General features: G+C 43.7%; 1 protein-coding gene across 4 annotated transcripts in view; it reads right to left on the bottom strand.

Moving 5' to 3' along the window:
• The window catches only part of LOC139764076 (uncharacterized), a 239,659-nt gene that overhangs the window by 95,462 nt on the left and 121,515 nt on the right, over positions 1–22,682 (bottom strand). The gene's annotated exons all lie outside the window — the stretch shown is intronic.

Below are 22,682 nucleotides of genomic sequence, written 5' to 3'. Positions count from 1 at the left end.
CAATATTCCTCTTGTGTGATGTTGATTATTAAAGAATAAGAATGTTTACACCCGACATGGTTGATTTTCAGGTCTTCCTTTTCGACCCGTCTCTCCTGGGGTTTCTGACCGTCCCTTTCAATGTTTATCATCATGTTATTACCACACTCTTGAGATCCCCACCCCGATAACGTGTTGATAAATCCTAGGATCAAGTTAAGGGTAAAGGTGTTTCAGATATATATCTTTTGTTTTTATGTACGTTTACATTATTAGTGCATCTTATTCGCATCACCAGTAGTCTGTATCTCGACAATAGACGTGACTTCCGTGTGATGACTTTAAAGAAAGAGGAGAATCTCCCAACAAATCCCAAGGTATTTTGTGTATTGAAAGGTGGATCTTCCCTCTTATTTTGTATACTTCGCCTCCTGCTCTTCCTCGTGAGTACAAAGGGTCGCCTTACATACTAGGAAATATGGCTTTGTCCTGAAAAATTGTGATGAGAGTAAGACTGGTACGGGATATGTAATGTAAGACAGGTAGATTTCTTGCTGGAAATAGTGTTCATGACCGACGTGGGTAGACTGGGCATTTGCCGCTCCCGCGGGTGATTCTCTCTTGCCTTGGCATTTACCGTGTTGTCGACTTCTGCCGTGACCCACTGGTGCCGGCTCCCACCTGCCCCGGGGGGAGGGGGGGGGGGGTTATGTGCACGTTTGGATGGGACGTTGTACAGACTGCTTCTTGAACGTGGCGTCGGACATCGTGACAAAGCATTGTTATTCTGAACGAGGCGTCGCACTTCTGGACGAGGCTTCGCAACTCTAAATGAAATGTTGCATCTTTGGACAAGGTGTCGCATACGTGTTGTCGCTAATAGTGGGGCTTGTGCTGTATACAATCCGAGTTGAAAAGATAGAAGACGTATCTATCATAACGTAATATGAAGTGTGCTGAGTGTACGTGAAGTATACATGAGGTGGTGGATTTTTCCGTTGTCTGTCAATAAATTACCGAAGTATGAGTCACATTTTCGTAAACACCACAAACATAGTGTGGGATATAAGGTCTGCTTTGTTCTGTAACCCTCGTGAATCCCGTGGCTGTTTATCTTGACATTTTGATGAAAATTGATAATGATTTAATTATTCTATCCTTGCTTGATAAATTTTCAGGAAAATGGGCATACAAAACTTCATTTGGGTTACGAGAAGGTAAACACCATACTTGGATTAGGAAGTTGATTTGCGCGCACGTGTTCCAGTGTGTGTGTGTGTGTGTGTGTGTGTGTGTGTGTGTGTGTGAAGGGTGCTAGGTTTATAAGGTTTTTCGTTTTTCGCTAGCTGTGTATGGTCTACATCTGCCATTAACATGCCAGTGTACGGTATATTGCCTATACCTGCTTGAAAAGGGTCAGTGTTTGGCCTACAAATGGGCCGGTGTACCGCGTGCATTTGTCAGTAACCAGTCAGTGTCTGGCCCACACATGCCAGGAAAAGACTAGCGTATGGCTTACGCCGTCCAATAACGGTCCAGTCCGGTGGACGGACCTCATCTGCAAGTATGAAGGCCTGATAGTAAGTGTCAGGTGGTTGGCTCACACTCCTGTTCTTACAACACACTTGCCTCATGACGAAACTCATGTTTGTCAACATACATAAACAGAATGTGTCACAATTCTCCCTTGATGGACACCAACCCATCCTACACGGAATAAATACATCTATCTTACCAAAGGACACTAAGGGAGTTGTCTCTTTAGCCATTACAACATTCACATTTATCGGTTTATATTTAAAGAAATGTTATCGATATGAAGAACGAATACTGAGCGGTGGTACCGTCTCCCTGTAACGTGTATTATGTGTGACTGTAAAATTGTTGACATCGGGATAACTTGCATTTCTTCATCAATATGAGGAGTGAGATATTGTATAGAATTTCCTTTCCGCACTATATAATCGTGGGAAACAATAAGCGTAAGCTTTATGCCGTCAATATGATTTATTACTTTGCTACATTATTGTCTGAGTTTCGGATCTCTACCATCATTTACAGTCACTTTTGAAAGGACCCAGTGATCTGTTGTAGTCGATTTGATCTGATTTTGTGAAGTTTGTATGGCGCTAGAATGAAATGATTATGTAGTTCTTTTTAGCATGAGAAAGATATCTAAATACTCAAGACTATATGCATAGAATTGTATATTTCAGCCTCTTCTAAAAGATATCCACAGACAAAACCACTTTATGTGATATATGTAGTTTTGGCTTCTATTATAAAGGACATAAAGCAGTTTACATTGACATTATCTAATAAATGTTGCAGTTGTTAGTGTGGTTGATAAATCTTTACTGATACAGTTTAACTCAAGCTTGCTTTTGAGCTCGATAGCTTGAATGTCAGAGTCACTTGGTGAGTTAGTTTCTTGCACTGGGTAATAAGAGTGTATTGACGATTGATACCCTCCTACACTTGGTCAACCTAATTGGTATCCAGGAATATCATGCAACGAACACCATTCTCATTGACTCACGCCGGCGTGTGTGCATGTGAGGTGGGTGAGAGCTTCATCCTCACGTAATATATGGCAGACTTACGCCAGCGTGTGTGCAGATGGGTGAAAGCTTTGTCCTCACGTAACACATAACAGTCGACGTAGAATGACTACAGGCTACATTTTCACGCCGAAATCGGTAAAGGTCAGGGTCAGCGTCGGTGTTGCCTTTGTGGCTTGTCATGTACTATCAGACATTTTGAAATCGGAGGGAAATAACACGACATATCCTTTACTGAACAGCCACTGAACAAACTGTGGGGCGACACCAACCACTGAAGAAGATGTAGGAGGACACCTGCCACTGAAGAAACTGTGGGACGATACCAACCACTGAAGAAGATGTAGGAGGACACCTGCCACTGAAGAAACTGTGGGACGACACCAACCACTGAAGATGTAGGAGGACACATGCCACTGAAGAAACTGTGGGACGACACCAACCACTGAAGATGTAGGAGGACACCTGCCACTGAACAGACTGTGGGAGGACACCAACCAGTGGACAGAATGAGGGAGGACACCAGCCACTAAATAGACTATGGGACGACGCCGGCCTCTAAACAGACCGTGTACAGACACTGGAGGAAAAGGATCATTCAACAAACATAAAGAATAAGTCGTTTCATTACGAAATTATAACATACTGATAGAAGTAAACATTATAACGAAATGCTTTATTGATATATTATTGATATTACATCAAAGAGACAAGACCACTATTTCCAGCGATGTATTTTCCATCCCTCTTCGGGGCTTACTGAAAGTCGTACATAAACCTCACATTCTCCACGACAAAATATAAAAAGAAACGACGGACGAATAACATGTCACAGTCACAGCTGTTATGATGCGTTCGAAGCTCGGAGCGAACCAGCTTCGTGTAGTGACCAACCTAACGACAAGCTGTGATACGAAGGTTTCGAAACTCACTGGAGCGAACCGACTTCGTGTGGGGACCCGTTAAGGGTCACACCTGATATAAAGGTTTGCACACTGGAGTGAAACAGTGTTTTGTGAGGTGGCTCGCTCGTCACACATGCTTGATATTTTATTACGGTATCTTGCCTGAGGGAAGGAAATGGCGTTCCCTCCACACATTTGCAAATTTCAAACAGAACTAAGATCCATGTGCCTTGTTGTGTAGTAACTTCAAGTAAACCAGAATTCGAATAATCTTAAATTTTTTTGTGTATGTTTATCGTTAGATTTGATAATGGCTTCTCATGTACTGACGGGTCACTGAGCCGTGACGTCATTATTTACAAGCTTATACAGACGATTTGGTGATCTTATAATGTGTAACATTTTGTCGATGTAAAACTGCAGGTAATTCATAAAAAGATAATTGATTCTTTGAAAATGAATATCTGTCCTCTTTTTATAAAGCTTTTTTTTAGTATGTGTTCCATCGTAATATCTACGTTGGCAAATCCGTCTTGAAACTTTGTGGTGATATTTTGAATAATGGTGGAAGGCGATTTGCTGACATATTCAAGATCATGTACTAAGGAACCGGAAGTTTCGAGGACACAGTCTCGCGAAACCGAACCTACAAAGCAGTCGACCAGCTCCATAAAACTTGTCTCTTGTTGTTTGGTTTCTCACGATTATCGAGAGGATCAGCCAGGCGTTGAAAATCTGGCCACAGGATGGCGAGGGCCAGCTACCTCATTTGTGCAGTTTTTCCAAAAAAAGAAAAAAAAATCAATAGATATCAAGTTCCTAAAGCATTAGTACCTCAGGTGTAACAAATATGCCTGAGGAGATTTCGACTGAGGAAGATGTATCTACCATCCCGGCAGTTTATATTGGGGCACGTACACACGCCTTGGTAGGTGAGTGTTCTGGTTGGTTGATGGGATTAAGTACTGCACGTTACATACGAACTGGCAGCCGGTAGATGATCCACTGACGTAAAACTGAGCTGCTGGCTGCTGGAAAAAAATGTGATATACTAGCATTTAGTCGCTACCTCGCAGGCTGTTGGAAGTTTGTATGATATATATATATATATATATATATATATATATATATATATATATATATATATATATATATATATATATATATATATATATGTATATATATATATGTATGTATTTATATGTACATATATTTTAACTTGTATTTTAACTTTCTAAAAGGGGAAACAGAAGGAGTCACGGGGGAGTGCTCATCCTCCTCGAAGGTTCAGATTGGGGTGTCTAAATGTGTGTGGATGTAACCAAGATGAGAAGAAAGGAGAGATAGGTAGTATGTCTGAGAAAAGGAACCTGGATGTTTTGGCTCTGAGTGAAACGAAGCTCAAAGGTAAAGGGAAAGAGTGGTTTGGGAATGTCTTGGGAGTAAAGTCAGGGGTTAGTGAGAGGACAAGAACAAGGGAAGGAGTAGCACTACTCCTGAAACAGGGGTGGTGGGAGTATGTGATAGAGTGTAAGAAGGTAATCTCTAGATTGATATGGGTAAAACTGAAAGTTGATGGAGAGAGATGGTTGATTGTTGGTGTATATGCACCTGGGCATGAGAAGAAAGACCATGAGAGGCAAGTGTTTTGAGAGCAGCTGAGTGAGTGTGTTAGTAGTTTTGATGCACGAGACCGGATTATAGTGATGGGTGATTTGAATGCAAAGGTGAGTAATGTAGCAGTTGAGGGAATAATTGATGTACATGGGGTGTTCAGTGTTGTAACTGGAAATGGTGAAGAGCTTGTACATTTATGTGCTGAAAAAGGGCTGGTGATTGGGAATACCTGGTATAAAAAGAGAGATATACATAAGCATACATTCCTATGAGGCCACGGGGAAAATGAAACACGAAAAGTTCACAAGTGCACTTTCGTGTAATAATCACATCATCAGGGGAGACACAAGAGAGAAAAATAACAGTCAGTTGATATACATCGAAGAGACGAAGCTAGGACGCTATTTGGTGAAATTTTCGTGTTTCATTTTCCCCGTAGACTCATAGGAATATCTTGATCACGCGCAAAATTGTGATCCTTTCCAATAAGCATACATATGTAAGTAGGAGAGATGGCCAGAGAGCGTTATTGGATTACGTGTTAATTGATTGACGCGCGAAAGAGAGACTTTTGGATGTTAATGTGCTAAGAGGTGCAACTGGAGGGATGTCTGATCATTATCTTGTGGAGGCTAGGGTGAAGATTTGTAGAGGTTTTCAGAAGAGAGAATGTTGGGGTGAAGAGAGTGGTGAGAGTAGGTGAGCTTGGAAAGGAGACTTGTGTGAGGAAGTACCAGGAGGGACTGGGTACAGAATGGAAAAAGGTGAAAACAAAGGACGTACGGGGAGTGGGGGAAGAATGGGATGTATTTAGGGAAGCAGTGATGGCTTGCGCAAAAGATGCTTGTGGCATGAGAAGAGTGGGAGGTGGGCAGATTAGAAAGGGTAGTGAGTGGTGAGATGAAGTTGTAAGATTATTAGTGAAAGAGAAGAGAGGCATTTGGACGATTTTTGCAGGGAAATAATGCAAATGACTGGAAAATGTATAAAAGAAAGAGGCAGTAGGTCAAGAGAATGGTGTAAGATGTGAAAAAGAGGGCAAATGAGAGTTGGGGTGAGAGTGTATCAATAAATTTTAGGGTGAGTAAAAAGATGTTTTGGAAGGAGGTAAATAAAGTGCGTAAGACAAGAGTGCAAATGGGAGCTTCAGTGAAGGTGGCTAATGGGGAGGTGATAACAAGTGGTGGTGATGTAAGAAGGAAATGGAGTGAGCATTTTGAAAGTTTGTTGAATGTGTTTGATGATACAGTAGCAGATATAGAGTGTTTTGGTCGAGGTGGTGTGCAAAGTGAGAGGGTTAGGGAGAAGGATTTAATAAACAGAGAAGAGGTAGTAAAAGCTTTGCGGAAGATGAAAGCCGGCAAGGCAGCAGGTTTGGATGGTATTGCAGTGGAATTTATTAAAAAAGGGGGTGTCTGTATTGTTGACTGGTTGGTAAGGTTATGTGATGTATGTATGACTCATGGTGAGGTGCCTGAGGATTGGAGGAATGCTTGCATGGTGCCATTGTACAAAGGCAAAGGGGATAAGAGTGAGTGCTCATATCACAGAGGTATAAGTTTGTTGAGTATTCCCGGGAAACTATATGTGAGAAATACTTAGAAAAGCAAATGGATTTGTATGTAGCATTTATGGATCTGGAGAGGGCATATAATAGAGTTGATAGAGATGCTCTCTGGAAGGTATTAAGAATATATGGTTTGGGGGAAAGTTGTTAGAAGCAGTGAAAAGTTTTTATCGAGGATGTAAGGCTTCTTTACGTGTAGGAAGACAGGAAAGGGATTGTTTCTCAGTAAATGTTGGTTTGCGGCAGGGGTGTGTGATGTCTCCATAGTTGTTTAATTTGTTTATGGATGGGGTTGTTCGGGAGGTGAATGCAAGCCTTTTTTTAGGGAGGGGCAAGTATGCAGTTTGTCGTGCATGAGAGAGCTTGGGAAGTGAGTCAGTTGTTGTTCGATGATGATACAGCGCTGGTAACTGATTCGTGTGAGAAACTGCAGAAGCTGGTGACTGAGTTTGGTAAAGTGTGTGGAAGAAGAAAGTTAAGAGTAAATGTGAATGAGAGCAAGGTTATTAGGTACAGTAGGGTTGAGGGACGAGTCATTTGGGAGGTAAGTTTGAATGGAGAAAAACTGGAGGGAGTACAGTGCTTTAGATATCTGGGAGTGGATCTGGCAGCGGATGGAACCATGGAAGCAGAAGTGAATCATAGGATGGGAGAGGAGGCGAAAGTTCTGGGAGCGTTGAAGAATGTGTGGAAGTCGAGAACATTATCTCGGAAAGCAAAAATGGGTATGTTTGAAGGAATAGTGGTTCCAACAATGTTATATGGTTGCGAGGCGTGGGCTATAGATAGAGTTGTGCGGAGGAGGTTGGATGTGCTGGAAATGAGATGTTTGAGGACAATACTTGGTGTGAGGTGGTTTGGTCGAGTAAGTAATAACAGGGTAAGAGAGATGTGTTGTGATATAAAGAAAGTGGTTGAGAGAGCAGAAGAGGGTGTTTTGAAATGGTTTGGTCACATGGAGAGAATGAGTGAGGAAAGATTAACCAAGAGGATATATGTGTCAGAGGGGGAGGGAATGAGGAGAAGTGGGAGACCAAATTGGAGGTGGAAAGATGGAGTGAAAAAGATTTTATGTGATCGGGGCCTGAACATGCAGGAGGGTGAAAGGCGTGCAAGGAATAGAGTGAATTGGAACGGTGTGGTATACCGGGGTCGACGTGCTGTCAATGGATTGAACCAGGGTGTGTGAAGCGTCTGGGGTAAACCATGGAAAGTTGTGTGGGGCCTGGATGTGGAAAGAGAGCTGTCGTTTCAGTGACATGACATCTAGAGAACGAATGGAACGAATGTAGCCTCTGTAGTTTTTTCCTAGCGCTACCATGCGCACATTCAGGGGGAAGGGGTTGTTAATATCATGTGTGGCGGGGTGGCGATGGGAATGAATAAAGTCAGGAAACGAATGTCAGACGAAAGAATGGCCCAACCCACCCACATACACATGTATATACATACACGTCCACACACGCAAATATACATACCTATGCATCTCAATGTACACATATATATACACACACAGATATATACATATATACACATGTACACAATTCACACAGTCTGCCTTTATCTATTCCCATCGCCACCTCGCCACACGGAATAACAACCCCCTTCCCCCTCATGTGTGCGAGGTAGCGCTAGGGAAAGACAACATAGGCCCTATTCGTTCACAGTCAGTCTCTAGCTGTCATGTAATAATGCACCGAAACCACAGCTCCCTTTCCACATCCAGGCCCCACAAAACTTTCCATGGTTTACCCCAGACGATTCACATGCCGTGGTTCAATCCATAGACAGCACGTCGACCCCAGTATACCACAACGTTCCAATTCACTCTATTCCTTGCACGCCTTTCACCCTCCAGCATATTTAGGCCCCGATCACTCAAAATCTTTTTCACTCCATCTTTCCACCTCCAATTTGGTCTCCCACTTCTCCTCGTTCCCTCCACCTCCGACACATATATCCTCTTGGTCGATCTTTCCTCACTCATTCTCTCCATGTGATCAAACCATTTCAAAACACCCTCTTCTGCTCTCTCAACCACACTCTTTTTATTTCCACACAGCTCTCTTACCCTTACATTACTTACTCGATCAAACCACCTCGCACCACATATTGTCCTCAAATATCTCATTTCCAGCACATCCACCCTCCTGTGCACGACTCTATCCCTAGCCCACGCCTCACAACCATACACATTGTTAGAACCACTATTCCTTCAAACATACCCATTTTTGCTTTCCGAGATAATGTTCTCGACTTCCAAACATTCTTCGAGGCTCCCAGAATTTTTGCCCTCTCCCCCACCCTTTGATTCACTTCCGCTTCCATGGTTCCATCCGCTGCCAGATCAACTCCCATATGTCTAAAACACTTTACTTCCTCCAGCTTTTCTCCATTCAAACTTATCTCCCAATTGACTTGACCCTCAACCCTACTGTACCTAATAACCTTGCTCTTATTCACATTTACTCTCAGCTTTCTTCTTTCACACACATTTCCAAACTCAGTCACCAGCTTCTGCAGTTTCTCACATGAATCAATCACCAGCGATGTATCATCACCGAACAACAACTGACTCACTTACCAAGCTCTCTCATCCACAACAGACTGCATCCTTGCCCCTCTTTCCAAAACTCTTGCATTCACCTCCCTAATAACCTCATCCATAAACAAATTAAACAACCATGGAGGCATCACACACCCCTGCCGCAAACCTACATTCACTGAGAACCAATCACTTTCCTCTCTTCCTACACTTACACATGCCTTACATCCTCGATAAAAACTTTTCACTGCTTCTAACAACTTGCCTCCCACACCATATATTCTTAGTACCTTCCACAGAGCATCTCTATCAACTCTATCATATGCCTTCTCCAGATCCATAAATGCTACATACAAATCCATTTGCTTTTCTAAGTATTTCTCACATACATTCCTCAAAGCAAACACCTGATCCACACATCCTTTACCACTTCTGAAACCACACTGCTCTTTCCCAATCTGATGCTCTGTACATGCCTTCACCTTCTCAATCAATGCCCTCCTAGATAATTTTCCAGGAATACTCAACAAACTTATACCTCTGTAATTTGAGCACTCACTCTTATCCCCTTTGCCTTTGTACAATGGCAAGCAATTCCGCCAAATCCTCAGGCACCTCACCATGAGTCATACATACATTAAATAACCTTACCAACCAGTCAACAACACAGTCACCCCCTTTTTTAATAAATTCCACTGCAATACCATCCAAACCTGCTGCCTTGCCGGCTTTCATCTTCCGCAAAGCTTTTACTATCTCTTCTCTGTTTACCAAATCATTTTCACTAACCCTCTCACTTTGCACACCACCTCGACCAAAACACCCTATATCTGCCACTCTAAAATCAAACACATTCAACAAACCTTCAAAATACTCGCTCCATCTCCCTCTCACATCACCACTACTTGTTATCACCTCCCCATTAGCCCCCTTCACTGAAGCTCCCATTTGCTCCCTTGTCTTACGCACTCTATTTACCTCCTTCCAAAACATCTTTTTATTCTCCCTAAAATTTAATGATACTCTCTCACCCCAACTCTCATTTGCCCTCTTTTTCTCCTCTTGAACCTTTCTCATGACCTCCTGCCACTTTCTTTTATACATCTCCCACTCATTTGCATTTTTTCCCTGCAAAAATCGTCCAAATGCCTCTCTCTTCTCTTTCACTAATAATCTTACTTCTTCATCCCACCACTCACTACCCTTTCTAATCAACCCACCCACCACGCTTCTCATGCCACAAGCATCTTTTGCGCAAGCCATCACTGATTCCCTAAATACATCCCGTTCCTCCCCCACTCCCCTTACCTCCTTTGTTCTCACCTTTTTCCATTCTGAACTCTGTCTCTCCTGGTACTTCCTCACACAAGTCTCCTTCCCAAGCTAACTAACTCTCACCACTCTCTTCACCCCAGCATTCTCTCTTCTTTTCTGAAAAGCCCTACAAATCTTCACCTTCGCCTCCACAAGATAATGATCAGACATCCCTCCAGCTGCACCTCTCAGCACGTTAACATCCAAGAGTCTCTCTTTCGCGCGCCTATCAATTAACACGTAGTCCAATAATGCTCTCTGGCCATCTCTCCTACTTACATACGTATACTTATGTATATCTCGCTTTTTAAACCAGGTATTCCCAATCCCCAGCCCTTTTTCTGCACATAAATCTACAAGCTCTTCACCATTTCCATTTACAACACTGAACACCCCATGTATACCAATTGTTCCCTCAACTGCCACATAACTCACCTTTGCATTCAAATCACCCATCACTATAACCCAGTCTTGTGCATCAAAACCACTAACACACTCATTCAACTGCTCCCAAAACACTTGCCTCTCATGATCTTTCTTCTCATGCCCAGGTGCATATGCACCATTAATCACCCATCTCTCTCCATCTCGCTTTTTAAACCAGGTATTCCCAATCACCAGCCCTTTTTCAGCACACAAATCTACAAGCTCTTCACCATTTCCATTTACAACACTGAACACCCCATGTATACCAATTGTTCCCTCAACTGCCACATTACTCACCTTTGCATTCAAATCACCCATCACTATAACCCAGTCTTGTGCATCAAAACCACTAACACTCATTCAGCTGCTCCCAAAACACTTGCCTCTCATGATCTTTCTTCTCATGCCCAGGTGCATATGCACCAATAATCACCCATCTCTCTCCATCAGCTTTCAGTTTTACCCATATCAATCTAGAATTCACTTTCTTACACTCTATCACTTACTCTCACAATTCCTGTTTCAGGAGTAGTGCTACACCTTCCCTTGCTCTTGTCCTCTCACTAACCCCTGACTTTACTCCCAAGACATTCCCAAACCACTCTTCCCCTTTACCCTTGAGCTTCGTTTCACTCAGAGCCAAAACATCCAGGATCCTTTCTTCAAACATACTACCTATCTCTCCTTTTTTCTCATCTCGGTTACATCCACACACATTTAGACATCCCAATCTGAGCCTTAGAGGAGGATGAGCACTCCCCGCGTGACTCTTTCTGTTTCCCCTTTTATAAAATTAAAATACAAGGAGGGGAGGGTTTGTAGCCCCCCCGCTCCCGTCCCCTTTAGTCGCCATCTATGACACGTGAGGAATGCGTGGGAAGTATTCTTTCTCCCCTATCCCAAGGGATATATATATATATATATATATATATATATATATATAATGTTGTATGGTTGCGAGGCGTGGGCTATGGATAGAGTTGTGCGCAGGAGGATGGATGTGCTGGAAATGAGATGTTTGAGGACAATGTGTGGTGTGAGGTGGTTTGATCGAGTAAGTAATGTAAGGGTAAGAGAGATGTGTGGAAATAAAAAGAGCCTGGTTGAGAGAGCAGAAGAGGGTGTTTTGAAGTGGTTTGGGCACATGGAGAGAATGAGTGAGGAAAGATTGACCAAGAGGATATATGTGTCGGAGGTGGAGGGAACGAGGAGAAGAGGGAGACCAAATTGGAGGTGGAAAGATGGAGTGAAAAGGATTTTGTGTGATCGGGGCCTGAACATGCAGGAGGGTGAAAGGAGGGCAAGGAATAGAGTGAATTGGAGCGATGTGGTATACAGGGGTTGACGTGCTGTCAGCGGATTAAATCAAGGCATGTGAAGCGTCCGGGGTAAACGATGGAAAGAATATATATATATATATATATATATATATATATATATATATATATATATATATATATATATATATATATATATATATATATTCATACTTTTATGATATTTTCTCGCTGTCTCCCACGTTAGACGAGGTAGCGCAAGGAAACAGAAGAAAGAATGGCCCAACCCACCCGCATACACATGTATATACATTCACGTCCACACACGCACATATACATACCTATACATTTCAACGTATACATATATATATATATATATATATATATATATATATATATATATATATATATATATATATATATATATATATATATATATACATATATATACATATATGTACAGATATATATATATATATACACAAGTACATAATTCATACTTGCTGCCTTAATTCATTCGCGTCGCCACCCCGCTACTCAAGAAATAACAACCACCTCCTCCAGCACGCGCGCGAGGCAGCGCTAGGAAAAGACAACAAAGGCCACATTCGTTCACTCTCAGCCTCTAGCTGTCATGTATAAAGCACCGAAACCACATATACATTTCTCCCCTATTCCCAGGGAATACTTCCCACGCATTCCCCGCGTGTCGTAGAAGGCGACTAAAGGGGACAAGAGCGGGAGCTAGAAACCCTCCCCTCCTTGTATTTCAACTTTCAACTCATGCAGGGAGTGCTCCTCCTCCTCGAAGGCTCAGATTGGGGTGTCTAAATGTGTGTGGATGTAACCAAGATGAGAAAAAAGGAGAGATAGGTAGTATGTTTGAGGAAAGCAACTTGGATATTTTGGCTCTGAGTGAAACGAAGCTCAAGGGTAAAGGGAAAGAGTGGTTTGGGAATGTCTTGGGAGTAAAGTCAGGGGTTAGTGAGAGGACAAGAGCAAAGGTAGGAGCAGCACTATTCCTGAAACAGGAGTGGTGGGAGTTTGTGATAGAGTGTAAGAAAATATATTCTAGATTGATATGGGTAAAACTGAAAGTGGATGGAGAGAGATGGGTGATTATTGGGGCCTATGCACCTGGACATGAGAAGAAAGATCATGAGAGGCAAGTGCTTTGGGAGCAGCTGAGTGAGTGTGTTAGTAGTTTTGATGCACGAGACCGGGTTATAGTAATGGGTGACTTGAATGCAAAGGTGAGTAATGTAGCAGTTGAGGGAATGATTGGTATACATGGGGTATTTAGTGTTGTAAATGGAAATGGTGAGGAGCTTGTAGATTTGTGTGCTGAAAAAGGACTGGTGATTGGAAATAACTGGTTTAAAAAGAGAGATATAAATAAGTATACATATGTAAGTCGGAGAGATGCCAGAGAGCGTTTTTGGATTCCGTGTTAATTGACAGGCGCGCGAAAGAGGGATTTTTGGATGTTAATGTGCTGAGAGGTGCAACTGGAGAGATGTCTGATCATTATCTTATGGAGGCGATGGTGAAGATTTGTAGAGGTTTTCAGAAAAGAAGAGAGAATGTTAGGGTGAAGTGAGTGGTGAGAGCGAGCTTGGGAAGGAGACTTGTGTGAGGAAGTACCAGGAGAGACTGAGTGCAGAATGGAAAAAGGTGAGAGCAAACGACGTAAGGGGAGTGGGGGAGGAATGGGATGTAATTAGGGAAGCAGTGATGGCTTGCGCAAAAGATGCTTGCGACATGAGAAGCGTGGGAACTGGGCAAATTAGAAAGGGTAGTTAGTGGTGGGATGGAGAGGTAAGATTATTGGTGAAAGAGAAGACAGAGGTATTTGGACGATTTTTGCAGGAAAATAGTGCAAATGACTGGGAAATGCATAAAAAAGAAAGAGGCAGGAGGTGAAGAGAAATGTGCAAGAGGTGAAAAAGAGGGCAAATGAGAGTTGGGGTGAGAGAGTATCATTGAATTTTAGGGGGAATAAAAAGATATTTTGGAAGAAGTTAAAGTAAAGTGCGCAAGACAAGAGAACAAATGGGAACATCGGTTAAGGGGGATGATAGGGAGGTAATATCAAGCAGTAGTGATGTAAGAAGGATATGGAGTGAATATTTTGAAGGTTTGTTCAATGTGTTAGATGATAGAGTGGCAGATATAGGGTGTTTTGATGGAGATGGTGTGCGAAGTGTGAGGGTCAGGGAGAATGATTTGGTAAATAGAGGAGAGGTTGTGAAAGCTTTGCGGAAGATGAAAGCCGGCAAGGCGGCGAGTTTGGAGGGTCTTGCAGTGGAACTCATTAGAAAAGGGGGTGACTGTGTTGTTGACTGGTTGGTTAGGGTATTCAGTGTATGTATGGCTCATGGTGAGGTGCCTGAGGATTGGCGGAATGCATGCATTATGCCATTGTACAAAGGCAAAGGGTATAAAGGTGAGTGTTCAAATTATAGCGGTATAATTTTGCTGAGTATTCCTGGGAAATTATATGGGAGGGTATTGATTGAGAGGGTGAAGGTATGAACAGAACATCAGATTGGAGAAGATCAGTGTGGTTTAAGAAGTGGTAGAGGATGTGTGGATCAGGTGTTTGCTTTGAAGAGTGTATGTGAGAAATACTTGGAAAAATAAATGGATTTATATGCAGCATTTATTGATCTGGAGGAGGCATATGATAGAGTTGACAGATATGCTCTGTGGAAGGTATTAAGAGTATATGGTGTGGGAGGCAAGTTGCTGGAAGCAGTGAAAAGTTTTTATCGAGAATGTAAGGCATGTGTACGCGTAGGAAGAGAAGAAAGTGACTGGTTCTCAGTGAATGTCGGTTTACGACAGGGGTGCGTGATGTCTCCATTGTTGTTTAATTTCTTATGGATGGGGTTGTTCGGGACGTGAATGCAAGAGTTTTGGAGAGAGGGGCAAGTATGCAGTCTGTTGTGGATGAGAGGGCTTGGGAAGTGAGTCAGTTGTTGTTCGCTGATGATACAGTGCTGGTGGCTGATTCGGGTTATTCGGTGCAGTAGGGTTGAGAGACAAGTCAATTGGGAGGTAAGTTTGAATGGAGAAAAACTGGAGGAAGTGAAGTGTTTAAGATATCTAGGAGTGAATTTGGCAGCGGATGGAACTATGGAGGCGGGAGTGAATCACAGGGTGGGGGAGGGGGCGAAAGTTCTGGGAAAGTTGAAAAATGTGTGGAAGGCGAGAACATTATCTCGGAGAACAAAAATGGGTATATTTGAAGGAATAGTGGTTCTAACAATCTTATATGGTTGCGCGGCGTGGGCTATAGATAGAGTTGTGCGAAGGAGGGTGGTTTTGTTGGAAATGAGATGTTTGAGGACAATATGTGGTGTGAGGTGGTTTTATCGGATGAGTAATGAAAGGGTAAGAGAGATGTGTGGTAATAAGAAGAGTGTGGTTGAGAGAGCAGAAGAGGGTGTATTGAAATGGTTTGGTCAAATGGAGAGAATGAGTGAGGAAAGATTGACATAGAGGATATATGTGTGTCAGAGGTGGAGGGAACGAGGAGAAGTGGGACACCAAATTGGAGGTGAAAGGATGGAGTGAAACAGATTTTGAGCGATCGGGGCCTGAACATGCTGGAGGATGAAAGGCGTGGAAGGAATAGAGTGAATTGGAACGATGTGGCATACCTGGGTCGATGTGCTGTCAATGGATTGAACCAGGGTATGTGAAGCGTCTGCAGTAAACCATGGAAAGTTTTGTGGGGCCTGGATGTGGAAAGGGAGCTGTGATTTTGGTGCACTGCACATGACTGAGTGTGAACGAATGTGGCCTTTGATGTCTTTTCCTAGTTGTACCTCGCGCGCGTGCGGGGGGAGGGGGTTGTCATTTCATATGTGGCGGGGTGGCGACGGGAATGAATAAAGGCAGCAAGTATGAATTATGTACATGTGTACAACTGTATATGTCTGTGTATGTATATATATGTATACGTTGAAATGTTTAGGTATGTATATGTGCATGTGTGGACGTGTATATATATATATATATATATATATATATATATATATATATATATATATATATATATATATATATATATATGTATATATATATATATATATATATATATATATATATATATATATATATATATATATATATATACATGAGTATGTGGGTGGGTTGGGCCATTCTTTCGTCAGTTTCCTTGCTCTACCTTGCTAACGCGGGAGACAGCGACAAAGTATTATAAATTCAATAAATACAAATAAATAAGTTAATATATATATATATATATATATATATATATATATATATATATATATATATATATATATATATATATATATATATATATATATGTATATATATATATATATATATATATATATATATATATATATATATATATATATATATATATATATTTTTTTTTTTTTAACTATTCGCCATTTCCCGCATTAGCGAGGTAGCGTTAAGAACAGAGGACTGGGCCTTTGAGGGAATACCCTCACCTGGCCCAATTCTCTGTTCCTTCTTTTGGAAAATTAAAAAAAAAAAAAAAAAAAAAAAGAGAGAGGGGAGGATTTCCAGCCTCCCGCTCCCTTCCCTTTTAGTCGCCTTCTACGACACGCAGGGAATACGTGGGAAGTATTCTTTCTCCCCTATCCCCAGGGATATTTATATATTTATATATATATATATATATATATATATATAATTCTGACACTGATGTGTGCATTTCTAGTTCAAGCAAGTTTTTCTTTGCCCTTGAAAAGCATGTATGTTTTTCTTGATGTATAACCTTAAATAACATGATAGAAGTTCATAGACAGTGAATCATCATCAGTTTTCACTTTCATATAAAAGTTTTTTCTTTTCGTTACGACGTTTGATGATTATTTGTGATAACATAAAGTCATCATTCTGAATGTGAATGTCTAGAAGTTTAGCAGTCATTGTTGAGGTACATTAGGCTTATCATTATCAAATGCTGTGTTTTTTTTCTTCTAAACGAAGTACCATTGTCTTACGTCATGTTTGTTTACAAGCAGCGTCCGGTACGACTGGCGGCACCAGGACGCGAGGATTCCCCTGACCGAGCAGACTACACAGGTGACCGTCGCCCGGGACTCCTCCCTCTAAAGGCTCACCAAGTCCGGAGGCTCCCTCACCGTGGCCCACCGCCGTGTTAGGAGGGAACCATGGATGGTAAGGTAAACATTACGTGGACATTTTACCAAGAAGGAGGCAGAGACGCGCGCCGCCGGGGACAGGACGTCATGTGGGGTTGGAACTGACTGGCTACTGTTTTGCAATAACCCACTGAAAGTGCAAGTGTGACTTCATGCAGTTTATGTAGATAGAGAAGTGTTTAAGGTAAGACATACAGTTAAGTAACGCTCTCTCTTCTCACTGTTTTCACCACCATCAATGGAGGTAACCTTGATCAGGAAGTTTACCTGCCGCTTCTGATGTTTAAAAAGTAATTTTTCATCCTCCTCAGATTATATGTTTTTTCCTCTTTTTTTTCCCCACAACTGTGGTTAAGGATCACGGTCTCGTGATCATGCAGCTGATGTGAACATGTTAGGCAATCTTGGAGCACGTGGGATTCAGCAGTAAAGGTCTATGTTATCATGTAGTGGTCACTGTTCTCAACCTTATTGACGGAGACGAGGTAGGACAAAAACAATGACGTTATGGCGCGCAAAGGATAGCAGAAGCCTGCGAGGGAAAGTGTGTGTGTGTGTGTGTGTGTGTGTGTGTGTGTGTGTGTGTGTGTGTGTGTGTGTGTGTGTGTGTGTGTGTGTGTGTGTGTGTGTGTCCTACCGACAGGAATAGCCACATCACTTGAACCAACTATTGATGGTGGTCGACCAGCCGTATGCTCTGGAGGTAGACAGTTAGTAGTAAAGGTATTTCTCGTCTCCTGTTCCCTCCGCACTCTTTGGCTGGTGACTGGCATGAGGGTATGGTGGGGCACTTTGTGGCTGGCTTTTAAAGGTAGGGCACCATGTGAAGCTCATGTAATGGACCAGTCTTGTAACAATATCTGTGGTGAATATCAGCCCTCTTTGGTCTGACAAAGATCCATTGTCCTCCATAATCCTTTTGTGCCACCGCTCACAGCACGAGCATGCATGACGTGCCCGGTAATACTGCCGCCGATACCGTCGCAAATCAGATCAATAAGACGGCAACATGGTGGGTGGCAGGGGGAAGGTGAGGGTAGTTGTGGGGGACAGCAGGAGGCCGGGGACCATGAGGGGTGGCAACAGTAAGGCAGGGACCATGGCTGGTGGCAACAGTAAGGCAGGGACCATGGCTGGTGGCAACAGTAAGGCAGGGACCATGAGGGGTGGCGACAGTAAGGCAGGGACCATGGCTGGTGGCAACAGTAAGGCAGGGACCATGGCTGGTGGCAACAGTAAGGCAGGGACCATGGCTGGTGGCAACAGTAAGGCAGGGACCATGGCTGGTGGCAACAGTAAGGCAGGGACCATGGCTGGTGGCAACAGTAAGGCAGGGACCATGGCTGGTGGCAACAGTAAGGCAGGGACCATGGCTGGTGGCAACAGTAAGGCAGGGACCATGGCTGGTGGCAACAGTAAGGCAGGGACCATGGCTGGTGGCAACAGTAAGGCAGGGACCATGGCTGGTGGCAACAGTAAGGCAGGGACCATGGCTGGTGGCAACAGTAAGGCAGGGACCATGGCTGGTGGCAACAGTAAGGCAGGGACCATGGCTGGTGGCAACAGTAAGGCAGGGACCATGGCTAGTGGCAACAGGAGGGTGAGGACCACGATGGGTGATAAAAACAGAACAGTGATCTTTATGGATGGTAAGAAGGATGGAACCACAGTGGGGGAGGGGGGGGGATCGGAGGAACGGCGGTCAAGATGAGTGGCAGTAAGATGGGGACCATGATGGGTGGCAGGAGGTGGGGACCATGATGGGTGGAAGGAAGTGGGGACCATGATGGGTGGAAGGAAGTGGGGACCATGATGGGTGGAAGGAAGTGGGGACCATGATGAGTGGCAGGAGGTGGGGACCATGATGGGTGGAAGGAAGTGGGGACCATGATGGGTGGCAGTAAGTGGGGACTATGATTGGCGGCAGGAAGTGGGGACCATGATGGTTAGCAGGAAGTGGAGACCATGATGGATGGCAGTAAGTGAGGACATTATGGTGGTAGGAAGTTGGGAACATGATGGGTGGCAAGCGGTGGGGATCATGATGGGTGGCAGTAAGTGGGGACATGATGGGTGGCAGGAAGTGGGGACCATGATGGGTGGAAGGAAGTGGGGACCATGATGGGTGGAAGGAAGTGGGGACATGATGGGTGGCAGTAAGTGGGGACATGATGGGTGGAAGGAAGTGGGGACCATGATGGGTGGCAGTAAGTGGGGACATGATGGGTGGCAGGAAGTGGGGACCATGATGGGTGGCAGGAAGTGGGGACATGATGGGTGGCAGGAAGTGGGGACCATGATGGGTGGCAGTAAGTGGGGACATGATGGGTGGCAGGAAGTGGGGACATGATGGGTGGCAGGAAGTGGGGACCATGATGGGTGGCAGTAAGTGGGGACATGATGGGTGGCAGGAAGTGGGGACCATGATGGGTGGCAGTAAGTGGGGACATGATGGGTGGCAGGAAGTGGGGACATGATGGGTGGCAGGAAGTGGGGACCATGATGGGTGGCAGGAGGTGGGGACCATGATGGTTGGAAGGAAGTGGGGACCATGATGGGTGGAAGGAAGTGGGGACCATGATGGGTGGAAGGAAGTGGGGACCATGATGGGTGGCAGTAAGTGGGGACATGATGGGTGGCAGGAAGTGGGGACCATGATGGGTGGCAGTAAGTGGAGACCATGATGGGTGGCAGTAAGTGTGAACATGATGGGTGGCTGGAAGTGGGAACCATTATGGGTGGCAGTAAGTGGGACCATGATAGGTGGCAGTGAGAGGGGATCATGGTGGGTGGCAGGAAGTGGGGACCATGATTGGTGGCAGTAAGTGGGGACATGATGGGTTGCAGAAAGTGGGGGCCATAATGGGTGGCAGGAGGTGGGGACCATGATGAGTGGCAGTAAACTGGACCATGATGGGTGGCAGTAAGTGGGAATCATGATGGGTGGCAGGAAGTGGGAATCATGATGGGTGGCAAGAAGGGGAAACCATGATGGGTGCCAGTAAGTGAGGACATGATGGATGGCAGGAGGTGGGGACCATGATGGGTGGCAGTAAGTGGGGACCATGATGGGTGGCAGTAAGTGGGGACCATGATGCGTGGCAGTAAATGGGAATCATGATAGGTGGCAGGAAGTGGGCGGGGACGATGTAGAGTGGCAGCACAGGGCTGGAAACCATGGTCGCCACAGAAGGGTGAGGTAGGGTGTGGTTGGTAAGACAGTGTTGCGCCACCAGTGGTGGGCAGGACAGTGTGGGGGGAGGGACCGGCGTCATGCTACTACTGTCACGCCCGCCACCTGGTCACGCCCTCACACCTGTGGTCGATGACATTTTCACACCCTATATGCCAGACTAACAGTCAGTCTCTTTCCCAATAGTGTTTTTTAACCTTTAGTTATGCACTGTGTGTCTTCTTGGTCAAGTTTATACATCATTCGTGTTTATTCTTAAAGTAAGAAAAATAAATCAAAACTATGTGATTATGAGAATGAAGTTGATGGGTTCCTTATGATACGCAGGGAATGCGTGGGAAGTATTCTCTCTCCCCTGTCCCCAGGAATAGTATATATATGCACCAAAACCACAGCCCCTTTCCACATCCAGGACCCACAAAACTTTCCATGATTTACTCCAGACGCTTCACATGCCCTGGTTCAATCCATTGACAGTACGTCGATCCCGGTTTACAACATCGTTCCAATTCACTCTATTCCTTGCACGCCTTTCACCCTCCTGTATGTTCAAGCCCCGATCACTCAAAATCTTTTTCACTCCATCCTTCCATCTCCAGTTTGGTCTTCCACTTCTTCTCGTTCCCTCCACCTCTGACACATATATCCTCTTTGTCAATCTTTCCTCATCCATTCTCTCCATGTGACCAAACCATTTCAATACACCCTCTTCTGCTCTTTCACCCACACTCTTTTTATTACCACACATCTCTCTTACCCTTTAATTACTTACTTGATCAAACCACCTCACACCACATATTGTCCTCAAACATCTCATTTCCAACACATCTACCCTCCGCACAACCCTATCTATCGCCCATGCCTTACAACCATATAACATTGTTGGAACCACTATTCCTTAAAGCATACCCATTTTTGCTTTCCAAGATAACGTTCTCGCCTTCCACACTTTCTTCAACGCTCCCAGAACCTTTGCCCCCCTGGGGATAGGGGAAAAAGAATACTTCCCACGTATTCCCGGCGTGTCGTAGAAGGCGACTAAAAGGGAAGGGAGCGGGGGGCTGGAAATGTTCCCCTCTCATTTTTTTTTTTTTTCCAAAGGAAGGAACAGAGAAGGGGGCCGGGTGAGGATGTTTCCTCAGAGGCCCAGTCCTCTGTTCTTAACGCTACCTCGCTGAGGCGGGAAATGGCGAATAGTATGAAATATATATATATATATATATATATATATATATATATATATATATATATATATATATATATATATATATATATATATATATATATACTTTGTTGCTGTCTCCCGCTTTAGCGAGGTAGGACAAGGAAACAGACGAAAGAATGGCTCAACCCACCCACATACACATGTATATACATACACGTCCGCACACGCACATACCTATACATACCTATACATACCTATACATACCTATACATCCCAACGTATATATATATATATATATATATATATATATATATATATATATATATATATATATATATATATACACACACACAGAAATATACATATATACACATGTACACAATTCATACAGTCTGCCCTTATTCATTCTCGTCGCCACCTCGCCACACATGAAATAACAACCCACTCCCCCCGCAAGTGCTCGAGGTAGCGCTAGGAAAAGACATATATATATATATATATATATATATATATATATATATATATATATATATATATATATATATATATATATATATATATATAGAGAGAGAGAGAGAGAGAGAGAGAGAGAGAGAGAGAGAGAGAGGTGTTTCCTCACGATAACAGTCGTGTATGTATGAGTTCCTCCTGAAGGGAAACTTAAAGCAAGAACGAACTCCTTGTGGCGCAGGTGCTTCGGTTTAAGGTGACCTCTGCTGGTGTGTGGTGTGCCGGGGTGTGGGGTGCGGTGGTGGTGGTTTCTGTAAGGCAACGGACACGCCCCTGGACCAGGAGAAGCAGACCAAGGAAAGACCGAACGGGGTTGAAATGAAAGAACAGTTTAAAGGCGATAAGAAAAACTGTCACTACAGAGCAATCACGAAACACGTCGATCCACACACACACACACACACACACACACACACACACACACAGATACACACGCACGCACACACACA

Source organism: Panulirus ornatus, chromosome 48 (assembly GCF_036320965.1).
Source record: "Panulirus ornatus isolate Po-2019 chromosome 48, ASM3632096v1, whole genome shotgun sequence".
Taxonomy (NCBI): domain Eukaryota; kingdom Metazoa; phylum Arthropoda; class Malacostraca; order Decapoda; family Palinuridae; genus Panulirus; species Panulirus ornatus.
This window is presented reverse-complemented; position numbering and strand designations above follow the sequence as displayed.